We start from the raw sequence: 20,209 nt of genomic DNA, 5'->3' as shown, positions 1-20,209 counted from the left end.
GGATGAACTGAGGATATCAGTGTATCACAGGAGCCAGAGCAAGTATCTTCTCTTCTGAAAGATTCTTCCAGTACTTGGGGATGTACTCTCGTCGTTAATTCATGTCATTTATGCTTCATCTGTGTGGAACATAAAAGCTTCATTCTGTAATGAAAAACTTCCAAGTTCTTGTTCTTCCAAACTATAAGAAATGTGAACATTTCTAACAGTTCATGTGCTTTCACCAATACCAAAGGAGGTACTGTCAGTAAATAGGGAAAACATTATACTCCCCATGCAGCCTCATGATCACACAGTGCAAACTTCCCTTTATAAAATAGTCAAACAGGGGCGCATAGGTGTCTCAGTTGGTTGAGCATGCAACGTCCTCTCGGGTCATGATCTCGCAGTTCACGTGTTTGAGTCCTGGACCAGGCTCTGTGCTGACAGCTCAGAGCCTAGAGCCTGCTTCGGATTCTGGTTCTCCCTCTCTCTCTGCCCCTCCCTCATTCATGCTCTGTCTCTGTGTCTCTCTCAAAAATAAATAAACATAACATTAATTTATTAATAGACATTAATAAAAATTTTAAACAATAAATAAAATGGCCAAACAACCTATCTATAAATTTTGAGACCAAAAAAAAAAAAAACAAAAAACAAACAAACAAACATGTAAGATCTAGGAATAGTGTCAAAAGTAAATAGGGACTCATTCTCTCAAAGCCAAACATAGATGTAAACGTTAGTTTAATGAAATGGTGCAAATTAAGGAAAATGCTATGCCTTATTATTTAACAAACTTGTTCACTCCTTTATTTAATACATCACTGCCTGGCATCATGCCAAGTGTCATGATGTTGGTATGAATAGCATTCGGAGTTTACATTTCATTGGAGGGGACAGTCAAAAAACAAATGAAAAATAAACATGATCTTGACAATGGCTATGAGGACAAAATGCTGATTATGAGAACAGCAAGCTGAACTTAACATTACAATATTGAAGGGTATGTCAGCAAAGAAACTGGTAACTTGAATAAAGATTCCTGAGTTATGGTGTCAGTTCTAACAGTAGCTTATAATTCATTTTAGGCTAGGCCTAATTTTATTCAGGCCCAAAACCTTACTGGTCTTGTCATTTGAATAACTAAAAAAGAGACCTTCTTGGAGTAGGATAGAAAAAAAAAAATCAGCTGAAATTGTTCTTGTAAAGGTTGCTTCAGGCCAAACAGGCAATAATAAGGTAATAAATAAGACTTTATATGAGTTCATGGAAAGAACTCATTAAAAGATGACTATATTCTACTCCAGAACTTTTGTCCTAGGTAGTCTGCAAAGTAGAATTTCAGATTTTAGGTTATTTTTCTTATGTGGAGAGTCTGGCTGTACTTGTGATATCGTTTATTGTAATTAAATAAAGTGAGATGTGAATTTATCTTTTTTGATATTTCTTCTCTTTCTTAATAGGATTTTTAAGTGAACATAATTCTTAATTTAAGCTTTATTTTCCTAAGTGATACATCTATCAGTGTTTTAGTACCAATACAGATTATCTCCTTTTCAAAACTGATTGATGAAAAGTTCAGATTCCCTAAGAAAAAAATAAGTCTCTGATTTTTCTCTTATGCATGAATTTTACCAACACTAGTAGGGACTGTTTCCTGATTTATTATGTCTGCGGCCATTCTGTTATTGCAGTGTCCATGAAGGAATATTTTCTGTGCTTCATAATTGAGAAATAAGACATGGACAAGTGCCTTCCTCTGTCTCCAGAGAATATTTACAAGAGTTAAGGCTGAAGTGCAAGTGATTTCAATCATCAGAACAGTGTGATAATCTCAAAGGAAAAAAATAAAAACTTATAGCCTCTTTATGCTATTAAAAATAGAAATCATAAAAATGGAAACATCTCCAACTACTGGGTCATTCAGTAGGTGTTATTAATTCGGGAGGCTGTTCTTGGCAGCAAACCAGAAACTTCCATTTGTGTCAAGAGTCCTGAACCTGTTCCACAATGAGAAGTTACTTAGTTCTCTACTGACATTCTCAAAGAAAATGCCTTATCCCTGCAATTCACTTGATAGTAAAACTATGCAAATATATCCCAGGAGAAAATGCTAACTTTGAACAAAGAAGGAAATTTCATTGATTATTTGCTTGTTTCCAGACTTGGAAGCTGGAGAATGACTCAGTCTCTGATAGAAAACACTCTATTTAAATGCTTAATTCATTCCTGAGCTACAAAAATTTGTATTTGTTATTGCCTTTTGAAGTAAAAAATATAAGTGAAATCATATTCTGTTCTATATAGTCATTATCAGCAGGCATAGTATGAGGCAGAAATCTGAAGCATATATTTATTGAACCTGAAATAACGGAAATCCAAATGTTTGGAAAATACTTAACAAATTTAAAGAAATAATCTAAGATAACTCCAATGCAGATAAAGATTCAACACCAAGAAAGAAAATCAGAGTATTTACCATTATCTAAGAAGATAAAGTATTAGCTGCAATCATATTTTTTTTTCAATTAACTGCATGGCTGTCAGGGAAGATGACAGTTGTACTAAAAGCTGTTTTGCAGAACCTGAGTGACATGCAAGACTAAGAGGCTTAATCATTACATTATTACTAGTTGGTGCTCATCAAAACTCTACTAGGCCAGTCAGGTGGTCTCTACAGGAAAGGCCAGTGGTAATTCTTTTCTCTTTTTAAAGACAACAAAATATATTGGGGTCCCTGGGGGTGGAGCGTGGGACTCCTGATCTCAGGATCATGAGTTCAAGCCCCACCTTGGGTGTAGAGATTACTTAAAACAAAAACAAAAACAAAACAACTTATATATGATGCAGTTAGAGGAGCTCAAACTCCACTCCAATTGAAGACATTGAGATGTAAGGACAGGTTTACCATTAGCATTTGCAGGTCCTAGCACAAGAACCTAAATCAAGGATAGGGTATAAACCTCAATCTTAACAGTTATAAATGAAGCCACAGATTTTAAGTAAACCATGTTTCATCTTCCTTCCTGGATATCTGCAAGTATCAAAATAATATTTAAAACACCCACGTTTTAACATGTTTAAACTTGGTAAAATATTCTAAAAATTAAATTCAATGATTACTGCACATGTCTGGGTATTCCGGCAGTGTCTGAATGAGTAATAAGGACAATTCATATTTTTGTATTTCTTTTTATAAAAAAATTTTTTTTTCAACGTTTATTTATTTTTGGGACAGACAGAGACAGAGCATGAACGGGGGAGGGGCAGAGAGAGAGGGAGACACAGAATCGGAAACAGGCTCCAGGCTCTGAGCCATCAGCCCAGAGCCCGACGCGGGGCTCGAACTCACGGACCGCGAGATTGTGACCTGGCTGAAGTCGGACGCTTAACCGACTGCGCCACCCAGGCGCCCCATATTTTTGTATTTCTATTAAACGCAGGTGCTTTGATTTAATTTCAGAAATAAAATCTCTTATTATAATTAGGATGTTCATGTAACTTGTGCTTTGTTGAGAGTAATGCCATATTAAACTTTCTTGAGTGATTCTAATTCTTATATATATATTTTTTATTTTAATTCCAATATAGTTAATATACAGTTAGTTTCACTGTATGGCTTATTTCACTTAGCATCACACTCTCCATTTCCATCCACGTTGCTACAAAGGGCCATATTTCGTTCTTTCTCATTGCCATGTAGTACTCCATTGTGTATATAAACCACAATTTCTTTATCCATTCATCAGGTGATGGACATTTAGGCAGATACCATATGGTTTCACTCTTATGTGGATCCTGAGAAACTTAACAGAAACCCATGGGGGAGGGGAGGGAAAAAAAAAAAAAAGAGGTTAGAGTGGGTGAAAGCCAAAGCCTAAGAGACTCTTAAAAACTGAGAACAAACTGAGGGTTGATGGGGGGTGGGAGGGAGGGAGGGGAGGGTGGGTGATGTGTACTGAGGAGGACACCTTTTGGGATGATCACTGGGTGTTGTATGGAAACCAATTTGACAATAAATTTCGTACGTTGAAAAAAAAATTAAAAATATATACATATATAAAAAATATATACAGTTAGTTTCAGGTGTACAATATAATGATTTATACATATTTTTAATATTAATTTCAGTGTAAAAAAGTTTGCTGGGAACTGCCAGGTGAAGTATCTAAGATTAGCATACTCATATCTCAATTTGGAAAAAGCCATTCATTTTACAGTGAATGTTAAGGGCTCAGACACACAAGACTGCCAAACACTACAAGGTACAAACACTGTAATGGACTTCTATATGAGTAATTTGTTTAAAAAAAAAAACATTTTAATTTTGTATATAATTTTCATGTGACTTAAAAATTATATCCTACTTCTTAAGTTCTAATTTTATTTTTTTTTTTATTTTTATTTTTTACTGAGAGAGAGAGAGAGAGAGGAAGACAACATGAGCAGGGGAGAGGGGCAGAGGGAGGTGGGGGAGGAGAGAGAGAGAGAGAGAGTGAGTCTCTCAGAGTCTCTCAGGCAGGCTCCATGTTCAGCATGGAGCCTGACACAGGGTCCATCCCAAGACCATGAGATCACGACTTGAGCCAAATCAAGTGTCAGACTCTCAACTGACTGAGCCACCTAGTCACTCCAGAAGTTCTAATTTTAATGCTGGGATATCATAAAGAAAGATTTTAAATGCACTCTGTAGACAACTTTGTTAAAATATGTCTTCAGTTAGAAATATACCTTGATATATCTATACATTGTGATTGCTAATATATATATATTTCGTCTTCATCCCTTTTCTTGTAGAGACCTCCTAAAACCCTTGGAATTTCCTGAGTGGTAAGACCTATACAGGTGTCTTTTATTATTCATAATAAGTGCCATTCAACCATATCTGGGTTGATGTTAATGAAGTGATTTCTAGAAACCCCCTGAGGATGGAAGGTGGTTACCAGGAGAACTATCCGTATAATTTCAGGGTTGGAACTTTTAGCACTGCCCTCTAAAAACACCAGGGCAAGGAGAGGGGCTGGAGAATGATCAAATCATTGACTTTTTGTGATTAATGAAGCCTCCATAAAAGCCAAAAAGGACTGGGTTCAAAGAGTTTCTGGGTTGGAGAATTTGTTAAAGTAGCAGTGGAATAATCCACCTAGAGAAGTCATGAAAGCGTTGAGCCTGAGCCCTTTCCTTATACTGTGCTCTATGCAACTGGCATTCCTGAATTGTATCCTTTTAAAACAAATGGCAATCTGGTAAGTAAACTGGTTTCCTGAGTTCTGTGGGCCATTCTAGCATATTAATTCAACCCAAGATGGGGTCACGGGAAATCGTAGCCAGTCCATCAGAGGAACAGGTGACAACCTGGTGTCTGAAGCAGTCGAGCTGTCTTGTGGGACTGAGCCCCTAACCTGTGGGATCTATCAGATTGACAATTTAAGAATTGAATTGACCCAGCTGGTGTCTGGAGAATAGGGGAATTTATTAGCATGGAAAACCCACACATTTGTTGATCCTAAGTGTCAGAAGTCAAGTATTGAGAGCAGTGCTTTGACTAGAGAAAGCAACAATAGTTTTGTGTTTTTTTATGGAGGCAAAAATAATGGTATGTGCTGTAATTAATCTCAGCATTCATTGTATGAGCTTCCACTGTCACAGAAGTATTTATTTCCTTGCTGTATTTTCATTATATTAGAATATCAATTTTGTCATGTATTCTTGAAAATCTCAATTTCCTGTAAATATTTTATAATTATTTCAACAATCATTTTAAGTACAATTGTTAGTTTTCTTTGGTAAGTTTTTTACTGACATTAGTACCAAGTAGAAGGTTATACCCAACTGATAAAGTAGGCAGTTAGATGTGAGCAGGGGACAAGAGCTGTCCACTGATAAAAGGGTGCAAACCAAGTTCAAGTAGCTGGGACAGACCCCAGGGGATATGCTCTCATTCTCTCCTATGACCACTTTCCTCCTGTAACCTATAGCTTCATTATAATGCATTTTCATTATAGTTTTAACCCCCTGGTGGACGAAGACTGCCATGGCTGTTTCCGCAAGGACCACACAGGGCCCTAAAATTCCCCCTCTCCCAATAGGTAGGAGGAGTCCCTTAGATGATTGGCTGCAACCCAGTCAGGAACCGCCCCAACTATGACCCATAACCTATTCAAACATAAAAGAACAACCCTGAATCCGTGCTGCAGCTGTCACCTCTGGGTCTACCCCCCTTTCCCATCTTGAGAGTATATTTTCATTTAAACTACTCGTAAACCCTTGCTTGCTTCAGAGTGTGGCTCTGAATTCTTTCTTGGCAGAACTCAAGAACAGAGGCCAGGGAATGGGATTGCTATAGAAATGACTATTTATAAAGCGAATGACCTCTAATGACCCTCATTTAGTTTATAGAAACCACGATTTTCTCTTAAAAATTGTCATTTCAGTAGTTTTTCTTATGCATCTTGATAAACTTAATCAAATTGCTTTAATACAAATTAGCTGACAGTCATGTGTCTGAGAGTATCTGTAGGGTCAAGTTAGATATATGTTCCATTCACCAATATGTTTCATTTTGTGGTTGATTCAAAATATACTATATTGAATGAATTCTTACCAAAAATGTCAGCATTTTGATGATGTCAAAATGCTGATCTTTTGATGATGTCAAAATGATGACATTTTTGGTAGCAATCCAGTAACAACCAAGGCTATGACCTGTATAATCAAATTTAAGCTAAGTGGTATATATGGCACACGCACACACATAAAATATGCTTCTGGATTTGGGACCAAAATGCCAATAAAGCTCATTACATTGTCATATGCTTTGTCATTAATATTTTAGATTTTTTTTAATATCGACTTTTTCAAGTTTCTTCATGCAGGTTGTATATAAATATAGACTAAGAATGTAATTGCATAATATACCAAACATTCCTTAGCCATCATGTGCTACCATGAGAATATGCATTAATTTGTCTTATCTCTAGATAAAGGAAACAAGAAAAAATGGATACTTAGCACTGCCAGAAAATGATACTTCTTTATGAAAAGGCTACTGCATTCATCTTCTCTGAAAGGAGGAATGTGACAATTTAATTTGTTTTTATCTGTACACTTCTCCCATTCAAATCGTCCCCATACTCTGAAGCAGTGTCCATCTCCCACTTTGGCTGTGGCACTACCTGCACATCTTTACCTCATTTGAATATTATTGCCATGTGTTAAAGACACAGGGCAAGAGATGTCAAGACTTTTCTGGGCTTCTTTGAAGCAGTTAACATTCTCTGATACTAGCAGCCCAGGGCAGGGTCTAAAAGCCAAACTGTCTACGAAAAGGTATTTAATTGCTCAAGATTTATGGCCATTTGGCAATAGTTTCCTGATTCCCTGTGCAATGCTTTCTTCCCCACCACCCCCATGCCATTTCCAGTGTAAATCTATATACAAATATTTTAGTATTTCAAATTTTATCATTCAAAGAAAGCATGAGATAGATAGACTAAAAATGCCCTCCAGTAAACTGCATTCTGTGACTCTGGCATATCACGTATTATAGATATTATACACTTTACATAAAATGAAGAAAAAGTTATGGGAGAAAAGGCCAATGAACTGAGAGTTCAGAAACCTTAATTTTAATTTCACCTTCATAACTGGTTATGCAAATCTTCTAATCTCTCCATTTCATGTTTTCTTATCTACATATTTTCTTATTTGTTTTGCCTAAGATGGTTTTTAATGGATGAGCCTATGAATATTTGTAGTTTATGGAAAAGTTCAAAAAAGAAGTCTTAGATAGAACTATTATTTAATTACATGTTGGTGGAGACTTTTTTCCACACACAAAAAAGAAAAATGCCCTGCATTTTCTTCCAAAGGTGCAGTTTTCAAAATGGGCCCCCAGAAAGAGTATTATCTGCATAATCTGACAGTATGTCACAGAAGTAAATTCTCAAGTTTGAGAACCTCTACTCCACAACCACTGGAGTATCACTGCTCTAGATACATTTATATTTAGAAAGATTTAAAGAGCAAGTGATAAAATTTGAAGGAACTAATTATAGAAGCATTTGACAGATATTAAAGATAGAAACTGTAGGTTTATATAAATAAAGCTGTATAAATGTAACCTTCCCAATATATAATACATAATTAAATGGTAATGCTCATCACCTATTTTCTCTGAGAAAAGGGTAAATCATTTGAGGCCCTAAGTGTCTTTCTATTAACCACAATAGCTAGTCCTTCAAGTAATTCAAACGGGGTCTACATTATTCCAGGTGGCACCAAAATCCCAAATGTGGCCAAGTGAATGCTTCTAGCCAAGAGTCCAGGAGTCCCAGAGAGCTTAGATTTAAGTATACAAAGAGGACCAGCACTCTCCAATCATTGTCAAGTGAGAAGCCAATATTTCCAAGTTTTTTTTTTTTACAAGAAAGCAGTAATTTTTAGATTAATGACTCAAATTTCAAAAACCATACTTTGAGAAATGGCATTAAGCCCAATAGCTAAGTTATCAATGTTAAAAGAAGCAAATATCTAGGATATGTGAGTAGTAAGAAGGACAGGCTCATGGAGAGCCAGTCTCTAGAAGAATAACGTAACTATCCTTGCTTAATCTCATTTAGGTTAATCAGGAATTAAATAGAGAAAAAAAATTAACTACTGATACCACAAATCAGGGTGTGTTATGATGCAGTAGGTTTAGGAAACTCATTTTACTGTGTGATTTTAGTCATTTGATGTTAATTAGGAAGCATGTTTAATAAAGTTACATGTGCAGAAGAATCAGCTAGATATGGTTGTTCATAAACATGTGAATTGGGTGGATTGACTATTTTAGTTCACATAGTGCATGTATAGAATGCAGTAACAAGGCTCATTGCTTCCTGCGCATGTATACCTTACTTCAGCATGACAGAAGTAACAAGGAAGAATACATTTATGTACTGAGGAGCTAAGAATAGCAAAAGATTGGGGTGCCTGGGTGGCTTAGTCGGTTGAGCATCTGACTTCGGCTCAGGTCATGATCTTATAGCTTGTGGGTTCGAGCCCCACATCAGGCTCTGTGCTGACAGCTTGCTCAGAGCCTGCAGCCTGCTTCAGATTCTGTGTCTCCTTCTCTCTCTCTCTGACACTCCCCTGCTCATGCTCTGTCTCTCTCTCTCAAAAATAAATGTTTAAAAAAATTATTTAAAAAGAATAGCAAAAGATTAAAATAGAGATAACTTTGAAGAAATGGAAGAATTAAAAATTCTGGGAATACACCAATATCCCCTTAAGAGATATTGATTAGTGACAGTTATGTCAAAACGTAGTGTTATTAAAAGCTAGATAAAACCTGAAGCCACTCAAAAAAATAAATGAGGAAGTTGAACTTACAGTATGAAAACATCAGAAAGAACTATGCAAAATAGATACATAATTTAGTTTAATAGGACAATTTAATACAGTTAATATGTAGAACATTTTCCCTTTTTGAAGTATACAGAGAAAGATGGAAAGAAGTTGGTATCATTCTATAGATTTCTATTATTACTATCAAAAGTCCTATCAAACCAGACTCCTTAAAATTACTATTTCTCTAAACTCAAATTACAAGTCCCAAGTATTTAACTGTTCACTGATGTTAAAGTAACTTTGGATCAATATTATTATGTACTCTTTAAAAGGCAATTAACAATATGCAAAATATTTTAATTAAGATTTCATATATTGATATTTGAATTAAGAGTAAAGCATATTATCAGTGATGTTTTCTGGCATACCAAAATATTCTCATATAGCTAAAAATTCATTATTTTGTGAAATTCAGTATTCAAGTTCAAAGAACTATTTCTAAAAATAAAATGCATCATCAGATTTCTTAAGCTTTCTACTATCTTAACTATAGACACGTAGAAGAATTTCAAGTAATTCCTTTTAAAGCCTAGTTTATCACTGCAGTTGTCTTCATCATACTAAAAAGTTTTTGGTTTCCATTCTGGCATGTAAGAAGCTTCAAAGTTGCTATTCCATTCTGACATGAAGTAAAAAGTTAAACAGAAAAAATTCAACAACTCTACTTAGATTCTTTAAGAATAGTAAGGTCACAGAAAACAGTACTACCCCCCAAGTGGAGAGACAGGCAAATACAGAGCATTACAATTATCAGAACAGAAATACATGAGCAGAAGCCTCCTTGGGAACCAGTGCAAGGTAAGAAAATCTACACTGTTAACAGACTAGTTCTGGAGACTCCTTATGGCCAACTTTAAGACTAAAACCTCCAGGGAGATCCAGTCACAGGGAGGCTTCCCCATTTTTGTGGAAAAACTTACAGTGAATATGAGAGAGAAATCAGTTTATGCTTCCAGCAGGGGAGAAGAAAAGCAACCATTTTGAACAATACTAGAGTACTCTGTTCTTAACAAGGTCTTCCTTCACCTAACCTGCTGGGATTTTATCAAAGCCTAAACCAGGAGAAGGGAAATGCTCCATTGCAGTCCACTCTAGACATCCTGTCCTGCTTAAGTGGTGACTGGACTGAGAAACACTTGTCAAGTTCACAGTCTAGAGGCATAAGCTCACTAAAAGACTGAATCCTAAACCAAGGACTATAGAATGCTTTCCCCTTTGCCCCACACTTCACGACAAAGCCTGTTTATAGCAGTTCTTTTTACCTAGTACATCATGTCTGGCTAACACGAAAAAATTTACAAAGCATACCAAAAAGAAAAAAAAAAAAATAGAGCAAGCATTAGAACCAGATATGGCAGGGATATTGATTTATCAGAGTAGGAATTTAAAACAACTGTGATTAATAATCTAAGGGCTCTAAAGGACAAATCTGACAGCATGCAACAACAGATTGGCAATGTAAATGGAGAGCTGGAAATCCTAAGAAAATCAAAAAGAAATTCTAGAGATCAAAAATACTACAATAGAAATGAACACCTTTGAAGGGCTAATTAGTACACTGGACATAGCTGAGGGAAGAATCTGAGAGGATTTATCAACAGAATCCTTGAAAACTGAAAAAAAAAAATATCCAAAACCTATGAGGCAACTGCAAAAAAGTATAACAAATGTGTAATGGGAATACCAGAAAAAGAAGAAAAAGAAAATGTTTGCAATGATAATGAGAATTTTCCCAAATTAATGTCAGACACCAAACCACAGACCCAGGAAGCTCAGAAAACATCCAGCATAAAAGTGAAAAAAACTGTATTATTCATGTAATTTTAAAACTACATAAAATCAAAGATAAAAATTCTTTCCTACACAGGGACAAAGATAATTACAACCAACTTCTCAGATAATATGCAAAAACCAAGTGGAGTCAAGTACTTAGGGCTGAGAGAAAAAACCCACCAACCTAGAGGTTCTATACCCTCTGAAATTATTCTTCACAAGTGAAGAAGACATGAAGACTTTTTCAGACATACAAAAATTGAAGGAATTTGTTACTAATATGCCTGCCTTGCAAGAAATGTTAAAAGATGTTCTTTAGAGACACAAAACTAATATAGGTTACAAACTCCAAAGTATGTAAAGAAAAGAAGAGCACTGAAGAATGAATAATTGAAGATAAAATAATGACTTTCCTATTCTTAATTCACCCAATAGTTAAAGTTTCCAAATAATAGCAATGATGTATTCAATTACGTTATACTTATGTATGCATATATATTCTTGTATCCTTATTCTAAGTTATGTGAATTGCAACAATGACACAAGGGACAGGAAAAATAATTAGGATTGTTTTTATAAGGCATATATACTACACAAGAAGCAGTAGAGTGTTATTTGGCAGTGTACTTGAATTAGTTTTAAATGTATATAGCGAATTCCAGAGCGGCACCAGTGACAATGAAAACAATAAAGAAGAAATAAAATTGATACACTAAGAAAGGAAAGAATGAGATCCTAAAATGCTCCATTAAATCCATAAATGACAGAAAAAAAGTGAAATAGAAAAACAGGATCAAGAAATATGGGCAGCAAATATAAAAGTAACAAATATGGTAGATTGTGATCCAACTATATCAATAACTACTGAAAAGTGATTTACATGGGGGCGCCTGGGTGGCTGCGTCAGTTAGACGTCCGACTTCAGCCCAGGTCACAAACTCGCGGTCCGTGAGTTCGAGCCCCGCGTCGGGCTCTGGGCTGATGGCTCAGAGCCTGGAACCTGCTTCTGATTCTGTGTCTCCCTCTCTCTCTGCCCCTCCCCCTTCATGCTCTGTCTCTCTCTGTCTCAAAAATAAATAAAAACGTTAAAGATTAAAAAAAAAAAAAAAGTGATCTACATGAACAAATTAAAAGATTGTCAGAGTAGATCAAAAAAGACCCAAATATATGTTGTATACAAGAAATCCATTTCAATTAGAAAGACACATACTTATTAAAAGTAAAGGGAGAGTATCAAAACAGTACAGTCCTGGGCACAAAAATGAACACATAGATCAATGGAACAAATAGCCCAAAAATAAACCCACACTTATCTGGTCAATTAATCTATGACAAAGGAGGCAAGAATACACAATGGGGAAAAAGCAGTAATTTTCAATAAAGGGTATTGGGAAAAGTCAATAGCTACATGTAAAAGTATGAAACCGGACCACTTTCTTATACCTTACTCCAAAATAAACTCAAAATGGGTTAAGGATTTCAAGGTGATACCTCAAACCATAAAATTTCTCAAGAAAATGTAAGTAGAAATCTCTTGGATGTCAACCTTAGCAACATATTTATGGATAGGTTTCCTGAGGCAAGGGAAACAACAGCAAAGGTAAATTAGTGGGGCTAAATCAAAATAAAAAGCCTTTGCAAAGCCAAGGAAGCCACCCAAAAAATGAACAGGTAACATAGTGAATGAGAGAAGTTATTTGCAAATTACGTATCTGATAAAGGGTTAGTACTCAAAATACGTAAAAAAAAGTGTACTACTCAACACACCAAAACCCCCCAAAAATCTAATTAAAATGGACAGAAGTCATTAACAGACATTTCTCCAAAGAAGCCATACAGATTGTGAACAGACACATAAAAAGATACTCAACATCACTCATCAGAGGGAAATGCATATCAAAACAATAGTGTTATATCACCTCATATCTGTCAGAATGGTTAAAATCAAAAATACAAGAAACAAGTGTTAGTGAGGATGTAGAGAAAAAGGAACCCTTGAACACTATTTGTTGGAATGCAAACTGGTACAGTCACTCTGGAAAACAGTATGGACATCTCTCAAAAAATTAAAAATAGAACTACCCTAGAATACGGCAATCACATTACTGAGTACTGTCAATTGGATATAATGAACATCTATACACTCCATCTTCCAACAACAGAAATATACATTCAAGCTCACATGGAACATTCACCAAAACAGACCACATCTTGGGCCATAAAACATATCTTAACAATTTAAAAGAATAGAAATCCTAGAACATCTGCTCTCAAACCACCATGGAATTAAACTGAGAATCAATACAAAAAGACAGCTGGAAAATCCCAGAATTCTTGGAGATTAAATAACTTCTACTTAACACATAGGTGAAGGAAGAAGAAAAATACTGCAAAGAAAAAATGAAAAGACAAATCAAAATTTGAGGTATGCAGTGAAAGCAGTGATTAGAGGGAGATTCATAGCATTAAATGCATATACAGTAAAACCTTGATTTGAGAGCATAATTTGTTCTAAAAACATACTTGTAATCCAAAACACATGTATATCTAAGTGAATTTCAAGAACCGCTGGCTCAGTTGTGATCATGTGACGTTGGGCATCACATATTACTCATATTTTAAGACATCACTCATTCATCAAGTTAAAATTTGTTAGACACGTTTGCCTGTATTCCAGAACACTCGGAGAACAAGTTACTCACAACCCAACGTTTTACTATATTAGCAAAGATACCTCAAATTAATCATCCAAATCATTCTACCTCAGGAAACTAGAAAAAAAGAGAAGAAGAAAGAATTAGAGTAGAAATCAATGAAACTGAAAACAGTTAATCAATATAGAAAAGTCAACAAAACCTAAAACTAATTCTTTGAAAGTATCAATAAAATCAATGAGCCTTTAGCCAAGCTAAGAAAAAAAATAAATGACACTAATTGCTAATATCAGAAATGAGAGACAGGATATGACTATAGATCATGGATACTAACAGGATAGAAAATAAATACCATAATCAACTCCAGCCCACAAATCTGATACCTACATGAATGGACCTATTCCCTTAAAGACAAAATTATTTATACAGGAAGAAGTAATCTGAATAGTCCTGTATCCACTAAAGAAATTGAATAAAAAATTAATAACTTTCCAAATTAGAAAGTATCTGGCCCAGATGGGTTTATTGGTGTATTCTCACATTAAAGTAAGAAATTTGACCCATACTCTATAATCACTGTCATAAGACAGAAGTAGAGATAACACTTTCTAACTCATGCTATGAGGCCAGTATTACCCTAATACCAAAACCAGTTGAATGAGTGGCAAATACATACCAGTATCTCTCATGAGCATAGATGAAAAAGTCAGTAAAATCTTAGCAAATTGAACACAAAATTAAAAAAAAAAATTACACACCATGATCAAAAGTGATTTGTCCATGTATACAAAGCTGATTCAACATTAAAAAAAAATCAATAAAAGTCCTATCAACAGGCTAAAGAAGAAATCACATAGTCATATTACAAGTACCATAAAAAGCATTTGACAAAATTCAATATCCATTCATGATAAACACTGTCTGTAAATTAGAAATGAGGGCATGACTTTTCAACTTGGTTAAGACTATGCACAAAAACCTACAACTAACATCGTACTTGATAAAGGTGGAAGCTTTTCCACTAAGGTCAGGAACAGGCAAGAATGTCTCCTCTCATAATTGCTTCCCAACATAGCACTGATAGTACTGGAAATCCTCATTAATACAACAAGATTGCAGTGGGGGGAGATAGACAGTTTTGAAAAAATTAACTGTCTTTATTTACAGATGACATGACTATATTCAGAATAGGCATGTAAGTATTGACAAAGTAAGACCCCCCCCCAAAAAAAAACCCTCATGGAATAAGTGATTGTACCAAGATTGTGGGAAAGAGGTCAACATGCAAAAGTGAATTTTCTTCCTTAATACCAGCAATGAGTAAGTGGGATTTGAAATTTGAGACCTAACTTACATTCACACCACCCATTATCTACAGATTAAATTCAATTCCAATCAAAATTCCGGAAAGTTATTTTATGCCTATCAACAAAATGTTTCTAAAGTTTGTATGGAGAGGCAAGACGGAGAAGAGCCACCACAATATTGAAGGAAAAGACCAGAGTAGGAGAAATGCACCTGAGTTCAAGGCTTACTATAATGTTATTATTCATCTGGAATTGTAGAACTGGTGAAAGAATAGACAAATGCATCAATATAAGAGAATAGAGAGCCCAGTAATAGACCCACATAGTCAACTGTTATTTGGCAAAGAAGAAAAGGCAACACAATGGAACAAAGATAATCATTTTAACAAATGGGGCTGAAATAACTGGTCATTCACATGAAGAAAAATGAATCTAGACACAGACACTACACTCAAAACAAAAATTAACTCAAAAGAGATCACAGACCTAGATGTAAAAAAGTAAATCTATAAACCTTCTAGAAGCAATCTAGGGGGAAACCTAGTTGATCTTGTGTTGGTAATGTCTTTTTAGATATGACACCAAAGCCATGAAAGCAAGAATGGATATGCTGAACTTTGTTAAAATTCAAGTTCTCTGCCAAAGACACTGTCAAAACCATGAATAGACAAGCCACAGACTGGGAGAATGTATTGTTAACAGACTTGTATGGTAAAAGGTTATTACCCAAAATTACAAATAGTTTAAAATTCAACAAACAACCTGATTAAAAAATGGGCCAAAGACTTTAAATGACTCCTCACCAAAAAAGCAGATACACGGGGTGGCAAATAAGCATATGAAAAGATGTTCAATATCCTAGGTCATCAGGGACATGACAATTAAAACAAAGAGATACTATGAGAAGCCTAGGATAATGGCTATAATTGGGCACACTGATAATACCAAATGCTAGTGACAATGTCAAGCAATAGTAATCCTCATTCATTGCTGGTGGAAATGAAAAATGATACAGCCACTTTGGAAGTCATTTTGGCAGTTTCTTATAAAACTAAACATACTGTTAACATACAGTTTGGTCAGTAACCATGCTCCTTCATAATCATTCAAAGGAGTTAAATTTATATTCATGCAAAAATCTACACGTGGACATGCTTCTAATGGTTTTATTCATCATGGCCCAAAATTAAAAGCAACAAAGATGTCCTTTAGTAGGTGAATGGATACCTAGACTGTGGTAGAAAAAATGGAATGTGACTCAGTGCTAAGGAAAAATGACCTATCAAGCCACGAAAAGACATGCAGGAACCTTAAATGCCAATCCAAAAAGTCTCTTGACTATATTATTCCAACTATATCATATCCTGAGAAAGGCACAACTATGACAACATTAAAAAAATCAGTTTTGGGTTTGGAGAAAGAAATAGAGAAGCAAAGAAAATTTTAGAGCAATAAAACTATTCTCTACGATGCAATAATAGTGGATACATGTCATTACGTATTTGTCCAAAGTAAGAATAAACACCACCAAAGAGTGAACCCTAGGAATAAATGTGGAGTTTGGGGATTATGACATGTCAGTACAGGTTCATTAATTGTTAACAAAAATATCACTCTGGTGGGTGATAATGATAATGGGGGAAGCTATGCACATGTGGGCCGGGGACTAAATGGGAAATCTTTGTACCTTCTGCTCAGTTTGTGGTGAACCTAAAAGTGTTCTAAAAAACAAAGTCTATTTAACCAAAAATCCAAGTACTAGGTACAACAACAACAAAAAGTATTGACTACATTTCTGAAAAAAAGGAGTGGAATAGGTTTCAAACCACTCTCAACTCTTTAAAAAAAAAAAACAAAAAAACAAAATGAAAATCTGTAGTTTAATATCAGATAAAAGTAATGTGGGGGTGCCTCACCTGGGTGGCTCAGTTGGTTAAGCGTCCAACTCTTGATTTTGGCGCAGGTCATGATCTCACAGCTCCTGAGTTCGAGCCCCACATTGGGCTCTCCACTGACAGTGTGGAGCCTAGTTGGGATTCTCTGTCTCCCTTTCCATCTCTCACTCTCACTCTCTGCCCCTACCCTGCTCATATGTGCTCTTTCTCAAAATAAATAAATAAATTTGAAAAAAGAAATAAAGGTAACGTGAACACAGTAGTGCAGAGGGCCAAGTGATGAAAGTAGCCATTTACTAGGAAACTTTTAATTTCTTAACTCTTATAACCATAATAAGAAGTGTCACGCTACTAAAATATAAACTGTCTTTGTCAAACCTCAAAAATGAAGTGAGCTGTGATCTTGGTTTATATGATCTCGCTATTATTATTAATCTTTGTTTTCTACTTGAGAATGATGGTGACATTTTAACATAGATATAGATTCATGACTTAAAAAAAGTTTTAACTTTGTTCTACCACATTATAGTGTGAAAAGTTGGTTACAGTACTTTAGATTTTCTTTCAAATGTTATGTATTTACCACATTCTATTATATTCTTATATGTAAAAATAAGTATAGATTACAATTTACAGATACATTCTTTAACAAAAGCACTTCAATTCTTTTTAATATAAATCATACTTAACTATCAGTGTTCTGTTAAATATTTATCTTTACCTCCAATGCATCCAGCCCAACTCACATACAACTGGAGTTCAACTTGTGTTACTAACTCAATACACCAATCCACATCACATGAGGTTTATACAGTGTTAGATTAACCACAGTTTGGAGAACAAGAGGGACAGTAATAGCCATGGAGACCTTAGAGAAATCATTCATATTGGCATCAGGATAGATACAGAAGTAACTACTGACCTCAAATCTCCAGAGCAGTCCAAATACTTGTCCTGACTGACCAAACATTTGCACATGCTTTTTCTTTTTTTAAACAGTTCTCAGAAATTATAATGGATTTGGAGAGAAGTCTGCACATGAATGTATTTGTTAGTTTAAAAGGAGAGTTCCACTTTTCTTCACTGGATTATTTGATATGTTGTTTGTTGTGGGAGGACTCTTGTGTCTTAAATTACAAAAACATCCTTGAAGTTGGGATTCAGAAACTTGAATTATAAATAAGCACACGCTTGGGATCACCAAGTTAACCTATGATCTGATTACTGCTGCTAGTATTGTTTATTGTACAACCACATCTAGAGTTTGGTTCTTCGCATAAATGAACTTTTTAAAGGGTTTGTTTACGTAATGGGACACCTGGGTGGCTCAGGTGGTTAAGCATCTGCCTTCAGCCTTGAGGCTGAAGGAAGTATCAGAAACACACTGACTTTCTCTGAAGCAATTTCCTTGTACACAGAGTCTGAGCAGGGACAGCACCAGGCATTTCCTTGTAAAGGCACCTGCCAATGAGGATTTGACTGGAAGAACCTAGGCAAGAAAGGGGAACTTTTCACGCAGTCTCTGAGAGCAGGCCTGGGCTTAGCTCTTTGTACAGGGTGTGCTTAGGCCACACACGATGCTTGCCTTACTGTAAAGCTATTTGCCACAGTCCTGTTAAATAGTGTGGTCCTTTTGCAGTCTGGTGTGCATGCCATATGATCAAGACAGCTTTTCTACCTTATTTGGTCTCCTACGAGCAAGTAGGAAAAATAGTGAATTTACCCTAAAATGTCCAATCTGTATTTATGTACCTTGTCAGTGTTTTTGTTGGTTTTCTAAAACAATCTGATCAATAAATCTTATCCAAATCTAAACAAAACAAAAACCAAAAAAAAAAAAAAAAGAAAGAAAGAAAGAAAAGCCAGCCTTGAGATTCTCTGCCCCAACGCTGCTTGTTGCTGGATCCTACAAACCATGAGATGATGTCCTGAGCTGAAATTAATAATCAGACACTTAACCAACTGAGCCACCCAGGCACCCCAAGGAACAAATTAACTTTAATATCTCGCATTAGTAACTGAACAAAGAAAGCTATATTATGTCCGTTAGTTTCATTATTAGCTCTTAATTTTTAAATATGAACATATTTTTTATGATATAGCAGTAATACTTAAACTATTATAGAAAAACTCAATCTTCAAGTCAAAGTGGGGTCAGGAATTTTATATTACCTTGGAAATTTTCTCAGTTTTATAATAATACTTAGTCTTTAATTCCTTTGCTCAGGTACCTTCTGAAGTTTATACCCACAAGAGAGGTAGAGGTGCTTGACAAGCCCCACACTCCTAGACACAACCCAGTGATATGTGGTCAACTTGGTTGAAGTCTCATTAGTGAGTAGTTAGAACTCTGCCTTTCCAAATATACAGGAAAAACACATTCTTCAGGAGAATAGAAAAAGTGAATTATTTAAATTATCATGACTAATTAATGTCAAGTTTAATGTTCTAAATATTTAAAATACAAATCATATGGCAAAAGTATAGTCACTCAAGTGGAGAAATGGAATGATACTGTATAAGCTTCTGACCAAAAAAAAAAAAAATGTAATTCTAACCATATAGAAGTATGGACATCCGTTAGGGAAATAAAAACAAGCTACAATGGCTGAGAATCCAGATAGATGTGTTGCATTTTTCATTTTGAATAGAAAACTCGTCCTAGTTTGATGACAAAGGAAAGTGAATAATGTAAATCCCAGAATAAGCCAGGTGTCTAGAAGCACCATAGGGAATATAAGAGAAGGACACACACAACTGAAAGAAACAGGTCTTCTTAAATTTCTTCTGGTAGCCACAGTACCAGAATCCAACAGACTGTGGTGTCCTCTTCATCATAACCAACACAGTGATTGATTTGGGGCTGTTCCGGCACCTATATTTGGGGATCTAGACAAACAAATGGAATTATATCTTTTACATATTTTTCTTATAAATAGTGCTCTCCCAAGATTACTTTTCATGCTAATGAAGATATATGTATATATAATATATATCTAACACATCATGTAGAAGTCTATGCTTTGTATTAATCTATACAATGTTGAGTTGGATACCCTATTCCAGATCTTAAAAGATAGTACACGTGGTAAGTATGAGAATTATTGGTTTCCTAATTACAGTTTGCCAGACATAGATTGCTTTTCAATTTTAATAAATTATGGATTTTAAGATTAGACCCAGTATTAATTTGTCTGAGTCCCCA

This window comes from Puma concolor, chromosome A1 (assembly GCF_028749965.1).
Source record: "Puma concolor isolate L17-30 chromosome A1, mPumCon1.1.hap2, whole genome shotgun sequence".
Classification (NCBI taxonomy): domain Eukaryota; kingdom Metazoa; phylum Chordata; class Mammalia; order Carnivora; family Felidae; genus Puma; species Puma concolor.
The sequence above is the reverse complement of the archived record's forward strand: the minus strand, read 5'-3'. Positions refer to the sequence as shown.